General features: G+C 40.2%; 1 pseudogene; it reads right to left on the bottom strand.

The window, feature by feature from the left end:
* Positions 1-18,004, bottom strand: part of LOC148506209 (uncharacterized) — a 167,200-nt pseudogene that overhangs the window by 42,348 nt on the left and 106,848 nt on the right.

The raw sequence follows: 18,004 nt of genomic DNA, 5'->3' as shown, positions 1-18,004 counted from the left end.
GAAAAAAGAAACAATGTCTTCATCCCTTCTGGGATGAAAATCCACTCACAGCAGCATGCATGGCGCTCAAGGATTCTCAAGACATACCATAAGACTTAAACGTTAAATCTTAATTCTTGCATTTGCTCTGTTCTGCTTATCCACATATCTGTGCTGGTTAAGTGGACAGTGGGTACAATGGCAGTTTGGAGGCCACTAACTATGTTTTTTAATGTCCATGTACAGGTTGGGAAATACTTTTCAAGAATCTTTGCAAAGGATTATTTAACAGTCAATTGTTTCCAAAAGCACTCTTCCTAGTCCCCTTCTTGGATGAAAATCCACTCCCAGCAGCAGAAGCAGGCATGGCGCTCAAGGATTCTTCTGGGCAAGGACTGATGTGAATGAAGAAAATATTTTTTGTAAATGCTTCCCCTCTTCCCCTCCCCTTCTCCCTCATAAACTTACTTTGGAATTTACAAAAATAAGTTAACTTTATAGCCAATCAATACTTCCTGTCCCTGCCTTCAACTACATACACACTCCAACTCCCTCAGGCCTCTTGAATAATAAAAACATTTGTTTCCTGATGTGCCATGTTGAAAGTTGAACTACCACGTGTTTGTGACACCCACTGTTGCTGCTTAGCTTAGTCAGCCAGCTAGCTTAGTGCAAATTGTGGGCCTAAACTGAATGAAAACAATATTGTGAGCTGTAAGGTAGTCAAAATAGACTGGGAATGAGTGGAAATTAATGTTATTGTGGTTAATAATACTGTAGGAACAAACAAAAGCCCATATTATGTGATTTTAGCTGTTTTTATAATTTAAAAAAAAAAATACAGATCCAAAACCCAAAAACAAAACACGCAAAGGTTGGTTTTGGCAAAACCAATCCAGATGTAAAACACAAGGTGAAACAGATCCAAAACCTAAACCAAAATATGGGGGTCGGCACACATCTCTAATATGTATATATATATAATTACACTAGAGAAGAGCAATTCAGTTTTACTTAGTTATGTTCGGATTTTAAAAAATGGCAACATATTGGCTATTCAGCTGTCATGTGTTTCAGATAGCCAAATAGATAAATCCAAACTTGTGCTAATTTTGTGAAAAGAACCAAGTCAAAACTGAACTGCTCATCTCTAATATATACATGCACATACTGTACATATATACATACAACAAACCCTCAAATGCGCTAGTGTTTACATATAATAAATAATAATAATTGATTAACTGTATACAATCTGCTTCACTTGTAAGATTTTTGCCAGCAAATAGAATTAAAAAATAAACATAGAACAACAAGACGCATAGTGTAGTATATAATGCAACTATTTATGGTCATAGGCTAAGCATTGTGCATACTTTTAACCTAATATTTATATGTTGGTCTCAATAAAGATCCACTCAGGGGTGACAAAAGTCAGGATATAATCCTCTCATAAAACGGGAAGTAGTCAGGAAGCCGACGGATGAAATCCCAACAGCCGGCTTCCCGACTATCTTATTCTGTCAAGGAACAAGTGACAGGTGTCAAAATCCCGACAAGGTAAGCTATTGGGGGTTAGGTTAGGGGCTCCCGGGGGGACTTAGGGTTTGGCAACCCCCCCGGTGGTTGGCATTGGGCTAAGGGAAGGTGGGGTTAGGGTTAGGCACCCCTGGGGGGAGGTTAGGGTTAGGCACCCCCCTGGGAGACTTAGGTCTAGGCTGCAGGGAAGGTGGGTTAGATTTAGGAATTTAAAGGGGGGTTAGGATTAGGAACTTGGAGGGAAGGTTAGGGTTAGGCACCCCTAAAGGAGGGTTGGGGGGGGTAAAAATTTTTTAGTTATACTTAACTTTTGTAGCGTTGGGATTTTCACTCAATGCTGCCAGTGGTAAATCATATTGATTCCACTAAAACACCATTTCATCCACTTTTAATGGTTTCCAAATTTAGAATACAGACCAGTTTTTTTCCACAATAATGTTTATTGAAGTTTAAAGAAACATATATATGGGGAAACACATAAGGGAGTAAAATCCTGATAACATTTTAAAGAACTGAAGCATAACAGTTCTACCATAAATCAAATTACACAGCAATAAACCTTTGGAAGAAATTAAGACCTTTCTCTTCCTGACAGTCACTCCATTTGAACCATTTCATAAGGAGAGATGAGGCAGAATATTTACAGTCAGCAGTTTTAAAATAGTTATATCAGATAAAAGAAGCACTATATGAACTAAAATAAAATAAAATAAGATAAAATGTGAATGGATAAAGTACCAGCAGAGGTGAGACAAACAAACAACACTCAATACATACAATGTTACAATAGATGTTTAAAGCACTTTCTGTGAAGGGTTAATAGTCCTGGAAATCAGTGGTACCCGTGACTGTGCGGCGGTATAGACAGGGTGTTAGAACTAACCCTACCTTTCCCTATGCTCCTCCGTGCAGGGTTAGCTTGGTCCGGGCTGCTGCTGTCCAGTCAGCTGTTCGTCTGCTCCGTTTGCCGTTAGTGGAGTACATGGTGCGTCGGGGCAGCATCCTTCTGTAGTGTTCCTGTGACCATTTGTAAGCCGGCCACCGCTTTCCTGTGGAGTTCAATTACCGCGCTCACTGGCTGGTGACGTCAATCGGGTTGTGGGTACCAATGCGTTTCATCCTTTTGGACTTTGTCAAGGTGCTTCAGGATTGCACTTCTCCTTTTAACCTGTTGCTAACAAGCTGATTGGCTTGTGTGTTATGTCAATCAAACAAGCCTTCTAGCTGGATATAGGAAAAAGGGGGCTGAATTATTGCCAAGTGTGCACATCCTTGGATGTGTGTATGCTATAAAATATCTTTAATTAATGCAAATATTAAAAATGGTAAGAATGTTGGTTAAAAATAAATGGTATTTCTACAATAAAAAGTCTTTGAAATAAAATATAACCCTTAACAGATCACTAGTAAACACATTTTTGTTACTTTGTCAGTAGAATGTTACTTGTTAATACACCTCATGCTGGATTGTGTCAAATGTTGCAAAATAGTGGGACAATGTTTATAAATGAGTAAAATATGGGGTATTAGAATAAAAATCTAAATAAAAATGAATGTAAAAATAAAACTAAAAATAAAAATAAAGTGAAATATATATAAATATGTATAATGCTGTTCACTCCATACGTATAGATTACATAAGATTTTGGTCATAGTCTCAGAAATGCTCCTAAGTCGAAGTCTATATTTAGTCCTTTTGGGTGTAATGTTCCAATTTTATAGATCCATTCTGTTTCGGACCTTGACATTTTTTCCAAATACTGACCACCTCGCCAATCTTTCATTATTTTCCTGATTGCCATGAACTTCATTCCTTTAGGATTTTTCTGGTGGTGTGTCAAGAAGTGGTTGGACACACTGTGTGTTGTTACCCCTTTCTGTATATTATAAATATGTTCCCCAATTCTTGTTTTAAACTTCCTTATTGTGCGGCCCACATACTGGAGTCCGCATGGACATTCCAGTAGGTAAACCACACCTTCCGTGTGGCAGCTCAAACTTTGTTTGATGGTGAATTTCTTATTACGAACCCTTTCTGATATTGTATAGAATCATGTCTGTTTGGAGGTATACAGCTTCCTGTAAGCAGATTTTGCAATGTTTGTGCTTTTTTATATACAATTTTAGGCTTAGTTGTTATTATACTTTTTAGTTCTGGATCAAGTTCTAATACATGCCAGTGTTTCTTCAAACTTGTTTCTAGTCCTTTGGTGTAGCTGTTATATTGCGTAATGAACAGAGTTTTAGATGGACTTAGTTCTTTTTCTTTTTTATATGATAGCATGTCTTCCCTTCTGAGTTTTTCTACTTTTTTAAAACCGTCATTAATATTTTTCTCTGAGTAGTTTCTTTCCAGAAATCTTTTTTTGAGGAAATTGCTTTGTTCTTTAAAGGTTTCGTTATCTGTACAGTTCCTTTTAATTCTTTGAAATTGTCCTCCTGGGATGTTGCCAATCCATTTAGGATGGTGGTTGCTGGAGGACAGGAGATAATTATTACAATCCACTTTCTTGAAGAATGTTCATGTCTGGAGTATGTTATTCTTTATATAAATTTCCAGGTCCAAAAACTGGATAACATGTTTGCTGTAATTGTGGGTGAATACTAGGTTAAGTGAATTGTTATTAATGTAAGTCAGGAACTCCATAAGTAATGGTTCTTCTCCCTCCCAGATGAAGATAATGTCATCTATGAATCTTTTCCAAATTATTAAATGTTTTGAAAAGGGATTGTTGTTCCATATATGATCATCCTCCCACTTTGCAACAAAAAGATTTGCATAGCTTGGTGCAAATCGACTGCCCATTGCGGTTCCGGTCACTTGTTTAAAGAAATGGTCCTGGTACCAAAAGTAGTTATGGTCCAATATGAATTCCATACTACTCATTAGGAAATTTATTTGCTGATTCAGAAGGTTTTACATGCAGTTTAAATAATGATATGTATGTGTGCAACCATCTGCATGGTGAATACAAGTGTACAAAGACAGTCCAAATACGAATCCACAAGGAAAGAAGCTTCGAAAAAACAGAATAGAAGAGGAAGTAGAGGAAGAGGTTTAACAAAATCTTCTGATGTTACGACTAATGCAACCACCTCTACAATAGGTATCAATCAGGGTGGAATATTTAATTTGAGCTCCATGTCACTTTCCAACGATCAACAAAACCTTCTACAAAAAGGATTGAATTTGCACCTCAATCCTTACCGAACAAATTCGAGATGTATATTGATCTTCGTAAGTTTATGAGGAAGATTTGCCTAAAGAAATATTTCCAAAGAAATCCCATGATTAAAATGCACATAGCACAAGGAAATAGTGAACAGAACATAAAGCATACAAACCTAAAGTCTTCAAGCAACTTTTTTCCAAGTTTTTTGAAGGGCTCAGCATTAGAAACCTTCCAAAAATTAGTAGAAAAGGACATTGAAAATATCCCGGAGAAACCGCACATCAAAATGAATCTAAACTAAGGAGAAAACAAAGCCCTGGAAGAACTTAAAAAGAATAAAGAAATCATTATAAAAGCAGCAGACAAGGGTGGAGGATTGGTGATCATGGATAAGAAAAAATATTTGGCAGAAACAGAGAGACTGTTATCAGAAGATACAACATACACAAAACTAGCAAAAGACCCTCTGGAAACATACCAGAGAGAACTAGAAGAACACCTGAAAGAGGGTCTAGATTTGGGCATTTTAAATAAAAAAGAATATGATTATTTGAATATCAATGCACCAAGAACACCAGTGTTCTACCAACTCCCCAAAATACACAAGGATCCACTCAACCCACTGGGGAGGCCCATAGTATCTTGCATACAATCGCTAACCTCGAACCTTTCAGGCTATGTGGACATTTTTCTACAACCACTAGTTGTACAACAAAGAAGCTACATCAAAGACACCACGTCAGTACTTCAACATCTGAATAGCATCACATGGAAAGAATCTTACACCATGGTCACCTGTGATGTCAAATCTTTGTACACTTGTATTCGCCATGCAGATGGTTGCGCACATGCATATCATTATTTAAACTGCATGTCAAACCTTCCAAATCAGCAAATAAATTTCCTAATGAGTAGTATGGAATTCATATTGGACCATAACTACTTTTTGTACCAGGACCAATTCTTTAAACAAGTGACCGGAACCGCAATGGACAGTCGATTTGCACCAAGCTATGCAAATCTTTTTGTTGCAAAGTGGGAGGATGATCATATATGGAACAACAATCCCTTTTCAAAACATTTAATAATTTGGAAAAGATTCATAGATGACATTATCGTCATCTGGGAGGGAGAAGAACCATTACTTATGGAGTTCCTGACTTACATTAATAACAATTCACTTAACCTAGTATTCACCCACAATTACAGCAAACATGTTATCCAGTTTTTGGACCTGATAATTTATATAAAGAATAACATACTCCAGACACGAACATTCTTCAAGAAAGTGGATTGTAATAATTATCTCCTGTCCTCCAGCAACCACCATCCTAAATGGATTGGCAACATCCCAGGAGGACAATTTCAAAGAATTAAAAGGAACTGTACAGATAACGAAACCTTTAAAGAACAAAGCAATTTCCTCAAAAAAAGATTTCTGGAAAGAAACTACTCAGAGAAAAATATTAATGACGGTTTTAAAAAAGTAGAAAAACTCAGAAGGGAAGACATGCTATCATATAAAAAAGAAAAAGAACTAAGTCCATCTAAAACTCTGTTCATTACGCAATATAACAGCTACACCAAAGGACTAGAAACAAGTTTGAAGAAACACTGGCACGTATTAGAACTTGATCCAGAACTAAAAAGTATAATAACAACTAAGCCTAAAATTGTATATAAAAAAGCACAAACATTGCAAAATCTGCTTACAGGAAGCTGTATACCTCCAAACAGACATGATTCTAAACAATATCAGAAAGGGTTCAGCCACTGTCTAAACTGCAAAGCATGCAAAGAAACAGGAAGCAAGTCCATGAAACCTATTGTAGAATTTTGCTCGAACACCAGTAATAAGAAATTCACCATCAAACAAAGTTTGAGCTGCCACACGGAAGGTGTGGTTTACTTACTGGAATGTCCATGCGGACTCCAGTATGTGGGCCGCACAGTAAGGAAGTCTAAAACAAGAATTGGGGAACATATTTATAATATACAGAAAGGGGTAACAACACACAGTGTGTCCAACCACTTCTTGACACACCACCAGAAAAATCCTAAAGGAATGAAGTTCATGGCAATCAGGAAAATAATGAAAGATTGGCGAGGTGGTCAGTATTTGGAAAAAATTTCAAGGTCCGAAACAGAATGGATATATAAAATTGGAACATTACACCCAAAAGGACTAAATATAGACTTTGACTTAGGAGCATTTCTGAGACTATGACCAAAATCTTATGTAATCTATATGTATGAAGGGCACAGCATTATACATATTTATATATATTTGTTTCACTTTATTTTTATTTTTATTTTTACATTCATTTTTATTTAAAACATTGTCCCACTATTTTGCAACATTTGACACAATCCAGCATGAGGTGTATTAACAAGAAACATTCTACTGACAAGGTAACATAAATGTGTTTGCTAGCGATCTGTTAAGGGTTCTATTTTATTTCAAAGATTTTTTATTGTAGAAATACCATTTATTTTTAACCAGCATTGTTACCATTTTTAATATTTGCATTAATTAAAGATATTTTATAGCATGCACACATCCAAGGATGTGCACACTTGGCAATAATTCAGCCCCCTTTTTCCTATATCCAGCTAGAAGGCTTGTTTGATTGACATAACACACAAGCCAATCAGCTTGTTAACAACAGGTTAAAAGGAGAAGTGCAATCCTGAAGCACCTTGACAAAGTCCGAAAGGATGAAACGCGTTGGTGTCCACAACCCGATTGACGTCACCAGCCGGTGAGGGCGGTAATTGAACTCCAGAGGAAAGCGGTGGCTGGCTTACAAATGGTCACAGGAACACTACAGAAGGACGCTGCCCCGACACACTGTGTACTCCACTAACGGCAAACGGAGCAAACGAACAGCTGACTGGACAGCAGCCGCCCGGACCATGCTAACCCTGCATGGAGGAGCATAGGGAAAGGTAGGGTTTGTACTAACACCCTGTCTATACCGCCGCGCAGTCACGGGTACCACTGATTTCCAGGACTATTAACCCTTCACAGAAAGCACTTTAAACATCTATTGTGACATTGTATGTATTGAGTGTTGTTTGTTTGTCTCACCTCTGCTGGTACATTATCCATTCACATTTTATCTTATTTTATTTTATTTTAGTTCATATAGTGCTTCTTTTATCTGATATAACTGTTAATTGGCCAGGTGTCTGACCATTTATAAGAAAGCTGCTAATTATAAACACATCCAGGAGCGCATGATCATCATTTAAGCAGTTTTAAAACCACAATGCTTTTGGATCTTATTTTCTATAACCAATATTTTGGGCACAGATGTGGTCTTTCACAGATATGCTATGGAGGCCTTAATGGCAATTTTAATGTGACCCATAAGATATCTATCTCTCATCGACAGGTCACCAGGATAAAAGTGTGGCAGGGTGGTGAAAGGGTCCATAGGTAGTGGTGTGCCTGACACTTTATGAATCATGACAAACAATTCCTCCCACAGAGACCTGAGAAGTGGGCAAGTCGAGAAAATATGGAGGATATTGTCCATAGAGCCACAGTTTGAAAGAGATAAATGTTATGTTGCCTATTAGGGGTAAAGTATGCTCTATGTATGAAATCATTTTTGAGTGATTGATACAATGGGACACCTTAAAACAAGAATGAAAGTCTCTTGTAGCTTATATTATCTTCTATCATTAAGAGTTATTTCAATGTTTTTCATAGCCAGCTATGCACAAATACCCAACTTAGATTTTCAATCAGTAGGCGTTTTGTTTATAACAAGCTTATAAGTCTGTATCGTATTCCCAGTGCTTTTCTTCCATGTCCGCTTGCTGACTAGCATTCACTTTCCTGTACAGCATAACAAATCAGAGGAGATTGCTTATTTAGCAACTGGTGTTCACTTTGATACACAGCCTTGCAAACTCCAGAAAGTCTCTTATATCTTATGTCCACTTTAGCTTCACCTATGTTGTAAGCCTTTCAACAAGAATATTGCTTATAACAAGCTTACAGTATTTATATAGCAGTCACAATAATTTCCTTCTCTGTCTACGTAGCAAATACTCTTTTCTACCCTGCTCACAGTGCCATCCCAAAGCTGCCCTACTCCAGTTCCAGCTACCATTGCAGTACCTTTCAGCTGTTTCCCCTATCTTAATAAAAAAATAAATAAACCTAAACTTTCATCTTTCTTGACTAAGCCCCTAACCTCAGTTTATTTCTTCATAGCTATTACATACTTAGGACCTGATTCAGACCTGCTCACTAGGATGTGATTGCTCATAACTGGCCGATAATTGCATTCTGCGCATGCTTATGCATCACAATGTACGTGTGCCAACCACTGCATTAGATTGGGAAGCGCTCGCTCGCCCAGCAAAGACAGCCCAGTTGACAGAAGAGGCCATTTGTGGGTGCCAAAGGGGCAGGGCACTAGAAATGGGGGAGTGGCGGAGCTATGAATGCAGGCATGCCTGTGTGTTTCAACGCCGTTTCAGAGGTGTGCATGATTAACAGGCAGCCTCATTGTACGAGTCACCTAGTTGTATTTCACACTGAAGTGATCGCAGTGCTTGCGGCCAGGTATAGTCAACCTCAAGCGCTGCAAGCACATCCGATGGTGCTCGATGTACCAATGTTTTCATGCACTTCCAGGAGATGACATGCGCAAGTAGGCATCTTATGAATGGCTGGTGGGCGTCTTCATACACAAAGTGATCACTCGCCAAGACATAGTGGGCGTGCTAATGCCTTGCCGTGTGTTCGCCTACCTTGCTGGGCATGCACTGGAAGCATACGCTGGAGCATCTAGCTGATCTAGCCGATCGCATCTAGCAAGCGGCTCTGAATCAGGCCCTTAGTCTTACCTTATCAGGATCATTCGCATGTTGTAACATCAAGTGCTGTTATATAATTGCTGAGTATTATAGTTTAAGTTGTTAGGATAAGGGTTTACATTTTGAACATAAATCGTTGAATGTATATCTTATAATTGCTGTGCATTATTGTTTGAATTGTTAAATAAGGTTTGCATTGTGCAAAAGCAATCGCTGCATCATGTATGATTGAGAATCGCTGTATATCGTAGTAAATGTAGTAAAGTATGGGTCAGATTCAGTTCCCTAACACACCCCCTCTCATAAATGCCCCATCCCCTGTCTGCTTTGTGCTCCCTAGTTTCACTGTCCCAGTTTGTCAGGCCATTTGGCCAAGCAACTTTAAGCCCCCTCTGATGCATTTAATAGGGAGTAGGTACAACTCCCCACCATTCTGTTTCTCTAAACTTTTCCATAAAAACAACCAGCCTAATTTGAACTCAGGTAATGTTAGTTACATTACATTGGTCCGGCAAGTCTCATCCATTATACACTTTATAACAAAACTGAGCCCTCCTGACCAGGGAAATTGCTTCAGCCAAGCATTCAGTTTGTTCATTCACCAAACATGTGCCCAGGGCCGCAACTAGGGGGGCTGGAGGTTCACGTTCACCGGTGCACCGCTGCACCTGGCGCCAGTGTCCTCCAGCCCGGCGCTGCACAGATGCTCCAAGCCAGACGCCCGCTGAGATGTTATTACCAGCGGGCGTTATTACCAGTGGGCATTCTCTGCAGCGACGCGGTGTAGCCGGAGCTGGAGGCTGGAGTTCTCTCCTGAACTCCAGCTTCCGGCTCTCCCCACGGGCGCTATGGGAGAGACATCATGATGTCTCCCCCATAGTTCCGAGGAGCAGCCGGGCGGACCGGATGCAGGAGCAGGGTTCAAGGTAAGTATTTTTTTTAATAAGCTGCACTACAGGGGCATTATTATGGGGGCATGGACATTACCACAGGGGCATTACTATGGGGGCAAGGCCAATACAGGGGCATTACTGTATAGGCACTATAGGGGCATTACTATTGGGGCATGGACACTACAGGGGCATTACCAGAGGCATTACAATGGGGGCATGAGCACTACAGGGGCATTACTGTATGGGTACTCCAGGGGCATTACTATGGGACCATGGGCACTACAGGGGCATTACTATGGAGGCATTGGGAATTACAGGTGCATTTCTGTATGGGCACTACAGGGGTATTACTATGGGGGCATGGGAATTACTTCGAGAGCATGGGCACTACAGGGGCATTATTATGGGGGCATGGGCATTTCCACAGGGACATTACTATGGTGGCAAGGGCAATACAGGGACATTACTGTATAGGCACTACAGGGGCATTACTAATGGGGCATAAGCACTACAGAGGCATTACCACAGGTACATTACTGTGGGGGCACTACAGGGGCATTACTATAGGAGCATGGGCACTAAAGGGGCATTGCTATGAAAGCATGGGCTTTACAGGGGCATTACCACAAGGGCATTAACATGGGAGCATGGGCACTACAGGGACAATACTGTATGGAAGGCACTACAGGGGCATTACTGTATGGTGGGCACTACAGGGGCAATACTATGGGGGTATTAACATATGGGCATTACAATATGGGCACTACTACAGGGGCATTACTATATGGGCTCTACTACAGGGGCATTGCTATGGGGGCATTATCATATGGGCACTACTACAGGGGCATTACTATATGGGCACTACTACAGGGGCATTACCTCAGGGGGAATTACTATAGGGACACTGATGCAGGGGGGAATTACAAGGGGAGGTGCCAAATTACTGTCTTGCCCCTGGTGACAAAAATCCTAGTTTCGGCCCTGCATGTACCACATATCTTTAGCTCTTTGTCCCCATCACCCCCTCCCCCCTTGTCTCAAAACTTAGTGATATGATGGTACTGTATATCTATTTGACTGATCGCTCCCTCTGTCCTCACCTATATGTGGCTTGCTTTTCAAATATCTTTTAACAATATATGTGGTCTTCTGTTTTCTTGAAAGCTGCAAGGTTTCTTTTAAGCCAATTTGTTCTCCCCCTCCCCTCCTGTGTCCTTCCTTTGTTCATAACAATACACAGGCTCTAATTTAAAGTCCTGAGTCTGGCATCTTCCTGGCACAGTCTTCTACTCTAATGATTCCTGTGTATGCTTTCTTTGCTATTGCTCTCTTTTGAGCGATGTGGATTTTTCTTTGTTTTTCTCAAAAATCCAAATTGTGTCTTCTTAGTCTCATATACATAGTTAACCAGGGCTTAGTCCTCTGCCATCGATGGTTTGACAATCCGCAATGGACAGATGTCGATGTTGAATGTGTTTGACCAGCAAGGGAATATTGGGAGGCAGAAACTGATAATGGAACAACATCAATGCTCACCATTGATTATTTCTACTAATGGTTTAAAACCATTGACTATTGATGGCAGGCCATTTTATGTTCACCACTACATTTAACCTCCCACGTCTCAACTAAACTGCCCCCCCTTCCTTTCTTGGTATAATGTTCTAGGGCAGAAAAACCTCTCAATGACACCACAACACATCCCCTTTCTAAACAGCCCTCACCTAACCGTAGACAATCCCCCCTACTGAGGGGCATGCAGAGGTCAGTGCATGTATGTAGGAATAAGAAAATACTGTAGGCATGTTTCTATGATGATGTGTAAATATAGGTAGGCTTACATATGCATATGTGTACAGACATATACGTATATAGCTGTATTTGTGTGTGTGCACATATGCATATAATTATGTATACATTTGGGGGGTTAGGTATTTTATGTGTATGATAGGGTACTGTACATGTAAGCATTGCTGTGAGCACGTATTTAAGTGTGTGTATGTATGTATATACTGTATATATACTGTGTATATATATATTTATATATATATATATATAGTGATATAATCGGGGTAGGGGTCCCTCTCCTGGGGTATATGGACATCTCCTTACCCACAGCAGCCAGGAAACAGCACTAGTCGAGGGTCTTCGTGCAATCTGGTCAGCACCAGTTTTTATTCAGTGACACCAATAATCAAACAAACAAAACATAAAAATAAACCCTAGCTCGTCTGGCACTAACTAGATAGGTAACTTCCTCTCTACATGTGGCAGGGCCTACTGCCTTACCACAAACATAGTACATAACAATGTCACAGTGTCTCAGAACAAAACCTCAGTGTCTGTTCTCTCCAGGGTGTGTGAGACACTGTATCAAAACTGTTACACAGCTATATTGGGCCACTTCCAGGTGTAAACCCTAATTAGCATGCTCTAAGGCTTAAAGGCCTGACACCTGAAATGGACCTGTGAATGGAGTCCTCCTTTCTCTCTCACATCCACACCCCCAGGACCCATTCTCCGGCTTTTACCAAAAGCCGACAGTCAGATCTACTTGTAAAATAGACTTTACCTTGGGGTTAAAATACATATTACAGGAATCTGGGACACATATACATGCCATCCCTAACCTCTCTACTGCTCCTATCACTATATATATATATATATATATATATATATATATATATATATGTATATAATTTTTTTTTTATGGGGTAGGTGTGGCATGTGTGTTGTAGGTGTGGCATATGTATGCATATACTGTATATATAGAGATATATAGACATTAGATATGTTAATTTATATATAGAGTTATGGCTCAATGTATTATGGAGTAGGCACATTTAAATGTATGGGTATTCATTTACATGTGGATGGACATGTATGTGTAGGTAGGTACTTCATAATTGGATATATGTGTGTATACATTTATATATTAGGTAGATGGGGATATATAAGTGTATGTGCATGGGCACATATCTATGGATCTAGTGGTATGTAAGGGTAAGCTTACAGGTATATATGTGCATGTAGGAAGCTGTATGTACATAGATATAGAAATGTACACACACGGATAGATAGAAGTTAGGCATTTAGGTATGTGTATACATGGGTATACACATATAAATACAGTGGCAAATGCACGATTTTGAAAAGGGGGTTTCCAAATAGTTGGTTACAGAGCCAATGACAAAAAAGTCTAACCAGAATAAGCCTGCAATGTACACTTTATTGTGTACTTCAAGTGTTTTTATATAAATAATATAAATAACAAGGCATCTTGGCATAATACTTGCTCAATGTGATTTGTAGCAACTGCACATGTGCTAGAACTTCAGAAAGCCAGTACAGCAAATGTGTTACCCTGAGTTTACACACAATGATGCTGGTGCGATTGGATCAGATGGCATTTCAAATGGAGCAGTGGAGTGATGGGCGTTCCTGGGCGGTAACCTGAAGTGAACTCAAAAAGAGTGTTTCCTGGGCATGTTATGGGAGTGTTGTGGGGTCATCAGTGAAAGCTGCTGCATTCCCAGATTCAGAGCCGCAGCTACAGAGGTCACGTTTAGATGGAGAAACTGTGCACTTAATATTTTGCTCACCGCCTGCCAGTTTTGGTGCCCTCCCCCCATGGCATTTTTTTAATACTAATGCAGGCATGTTTATAGGCAATTTGGCTCCCAGTGCGGACAGTTAAAAAATGCGCCTCCACCCCCCATTGACAGTTTACATTATAATGTTTCCTCCTTATAGTAATGCCCAGTACACATTATGCTACACACTATGATGTCCATTACACATTATGCCACAAACAGTTATGCCTCTAACACCATTTTATGCCCCATAGTAAGGCTTCAAATTACGTTTCAATTACCTGCTCATTGCCAGGGGCCTCATGCTCATTGCCAGGAGTTTCATGCTCGTTCTCAGGGGTTTCATGCTCGTTGCCAAGGGTTTTATGCTATGGGTTTACATGCTTGTTGCCAGGGGTCTCATGCTCATTGCCATGGGATTCATGCTCATTGTTAGGGGTCTCCTGCTCGTTGCCAGGGGTCTCCTGCTCATTGCCAGGGGTCTCCTTCTCGTTGTCAGGGGTTATACAAGAAAAGATGCAGCTTTCTGCTTCTTCTCCCAACTTTATGGAAGGAAAAAGTTACAAGAGTTACATTAGACCAGGGAAGTAGGCAGATGTTGGCTTATACTCATCATGATTTCGGGTGAAGTGAGGGGATGCACCTCTGAGGGGGTTTTATTTTTACTCATGTCGTTATAAATTCTAACTTCTCCAATTGGCCCTAGACATGAGATTTTTGTTTTTACCCCCTTCAAGGGTCTTGAACCTCAAGTGTGCACACATTTGTAGTAGTTAGAACAAAGGAAGAGGGGTTGAAAGTTTTGTGCATTACATTGTTACTGACACCTGGATCATGGTGCATTCTTTTATCTTCTGGGTGGAGAGATATGTAAGGGAGAATGGTTTAGTGCAGACTGCAGAGAGACAGCGGGGTCAAATCAGGTGGTTGTGGAGAGGAATAAAGTGGGAACAGCTGGACGCAGAAACCGCTAGGGCCGCTAGGCAATACAGATATCCAAGGAGGACAGTATTACATTTGGGGGGAAATGATTTAGGCAGAACAAGTTTCTTGAGCTTGGTCAGGGGAATTAAAATAGACCTAAGCAAGGTACACTCATGTTGGCCCGGACGCACTCCTGGTTTGGTCAAACATAGTTCCATAGAAGGCAGTGGCAGCCAGCAGCAGGGGCCAGTTATGCACAGGACAGGGTGGCAGGTCAATAGGATAATAGGCAAATTCATAACCAACTTAGGAGGTAGGGTGATTAGGCACACATGAATAGTGGCTTCAATGAAATCACTATACATGGCAAATGAAGTACATCTGTCAGATTACAGAATAGCATGGTTTATAGAGGATCTACTAGCAGGGGGCAGGGAGTAGGCGGGTAGTTGGTGGCAGGCTAGTTCCTAAACAGGCCCTAGCTTTGGGTGGGGAATGCAATTGCAAACTAAATCATAATAATGGTACAAAGATAATCATGTGGTGTGAAGATGATATATCCTTGGGGGGCCATGTAGTGATTTTGCAAGTAATTGGCTTGTCTGCCTAACAACAGGCAGTGGGCACCTATGTTGATGTGCGACACCTATGCTGGTGTATGCAGCAGTGCTGCGGTGATTGTCATGGCCCCCATTGATATTGGAGATCATGGAGGCGCCTCCCAAAATGAAGGATGGCAGTGCATAAGTCTAGGTATGGACTTTGCACTGCACAGTGAGGGAGGAGTTTACTGAATTCACTTGATCTAGAATCCTGATTATTTTTTCTTTGTGACTGATGTTGTCTGTGGAACCAGCTAATTGTTAAGAGTGGAAAACAAAGATTTGACTTTTGTATAGATAAATATTGCTATTAGTATTTGTCTAGATTAATGGGTTGAGACCTATATGAAAGTTAAATCTTTATGGGTGTCTGTTTAAAGGATTTACGATAAGATAGTAATTAATAAAGTTGAACAAACTGATTTAAAGGGCCGGGTAGTGCTAATAGTTGAATTTACAGAAACAAAACTCTTGGTAGCAAATTGAGCATGAAAAGGTACTTGGATAAAACAGGTGGTACTAAAATGGGGAACAGTAAACCCCAGGCAGAGCGATCTGCACTCACCCAAAAATATACCTGTGTACCTAGAATCATTAAATGCAACGGGGCCTGAAAACCCTATAAATATGTCAAATGCAGCAGAAGTGGCAAGGGAGGTATTATCTATTTTACTGCCCATGATAGAAAAACTGTTTGTGCTAATGACTGACCAAAAATTTGATCTATTACAAGAATCTCTAAATTCGGTAATTAAGACACTTGAGGTAAATATCATTGTTGAAATAATCTCAGATTTATAGGAAGCCTAGAGCAGGTTAGAGGTCAAGAACTAATAGAGGTATTACAAAAGGAGCTAATAGAAGCCCTCATGCTGGGAGAAACCCTAGGAGAAGTAATAATCGAAAGAACCCATAGGTTAGGCCCAGAACGCCGAGAGAATACAGAGACCTAGAGTTGTGTTCGCAAGATTTCTGAAGTTTAGAGACAAGAAAGCAATCTTGAGGGCATATAGAAAACTTCCCTCATTTACACTGTATGGTGTTAAAATCTTAATATTTCATGATTTCTCAGCCCAAGTTTCCAGGAAAAGAAGAGAATTTACACCACTATGCTCACTACTCCACAATGACTTCATGATAGCATACCCAGCTAAATTGAAGATAATAAAAAATTATCAACAGTATACATTTGGGGAAGTTAAAGATGCAAAAATGTATGTTGAGCATCTAATAGGTATAGATAAGCACTAGGTTAGCACCTTAATCTGGTTCTCCAAATGGGTATGAAAAAAGAAAAGTCTTGAATAAAAATTTGTATATAGTTGGATATCAGGAGGATAAAGTGGGAAAAAGAGGTACTGATAGGAAAGAAGAACAAAGTCAACTACAAATAGAGGAACATTTTATATACAGTGTTAAACGGGGTTATGAGATGTGAGCATGAACGACATTTTAAAGGGAGAGGGAAAATAAGAATGGGAAGTAAAAGTAAAAGGGGAAAGAAATCAAGGAGGCTACAATATGTCAGACAGAAGAGAAACAGATAGATCGAACCCTGTGCCCAAGATCCGTATTCTGTCATGGAATGTAGAAGGGCACCTATCAAAAGGAAAAAGGTGGTTAATCATTTAAAAAATATCAATCAGATATTGTGTTTTTACAGGAAACCCATTGGGAATTAAGGGCCTGATTCAGAGCCGGACGCAATTAGCGCTCGCTCGTCCAGAAAATAGGGGTGGCTATTCAAATGAACCGTTCGCTCTTTGCGTTCTGTTCACGCCTCTATGTCTGAACGAGCGAACCAAACTTGCGGTCGTTTTTTGGAAAAATACGCCCCCAGGCCGCTCGCATCCTACGTCATGTCCGCTATTTATTAGATTAATCGAGTACATCGACCAGCGTATGAAATGCTTGCTATTCTTGTGGTTGGTTTTTGCTACCACAAATTTGCGAGCAGTTCTGGCTATAAAATAACCCAGTGACGTGGTCAGTGACGCTGCTGTATTAATTATGCACACCCATAAAACGCCCGTTTTTACCTTTAAGCATGCCTGCATTCTGATCTGCACTCCCCGTTTTCAAGCACCTTCCCCTGTTACCACCCAAATACGCCTCCTCCAGTCACTCATATTAGCAGGCATTCGCTATTTAGCGAACAAACGATTTTCGGCCGCACTGACTGGTTCGCGCATGCATATTAAGATCCGTACGCATGCGCAGTTGGGCAAACATTGCTCGGAGCGAACGAGCGACTGCTTACGAGAGGCTCTGAATCAGGCCCTTACACAAAAGGCATTAATGCCAACTGGATAGGTGAGTGCGTAACTGCCTCAACTAACAAAAAAAGTAAGGGAGTTGCAATAATATTTAATAAAAACCTTGATTATACCATAGACCATAAAGTGGCAGACCCAGGAGGGAGATATTAGTTATCAGACCTTAGGATTGCAAAAAACAAATTTATG

This window comes from Taudactylus pleione, unplaced genomic scaffold (assembly GCF_031769625.1).
Source record: "Taudactylus pleione unplaced genomic scaffold, aTauple2 ptg000421l, whole genome shotgun sequence".
Lineage (NCBI taxonomy): Eukaryota > Metazoa > Chordata > Amphibia > Anura > Myobatrachidae > Taudactylus > Taudactylus pleione.
Note: the sequence above shows the minus strand (reverse complement) of the source record. Positions and strands in the feature narration are given on the sequence as shown.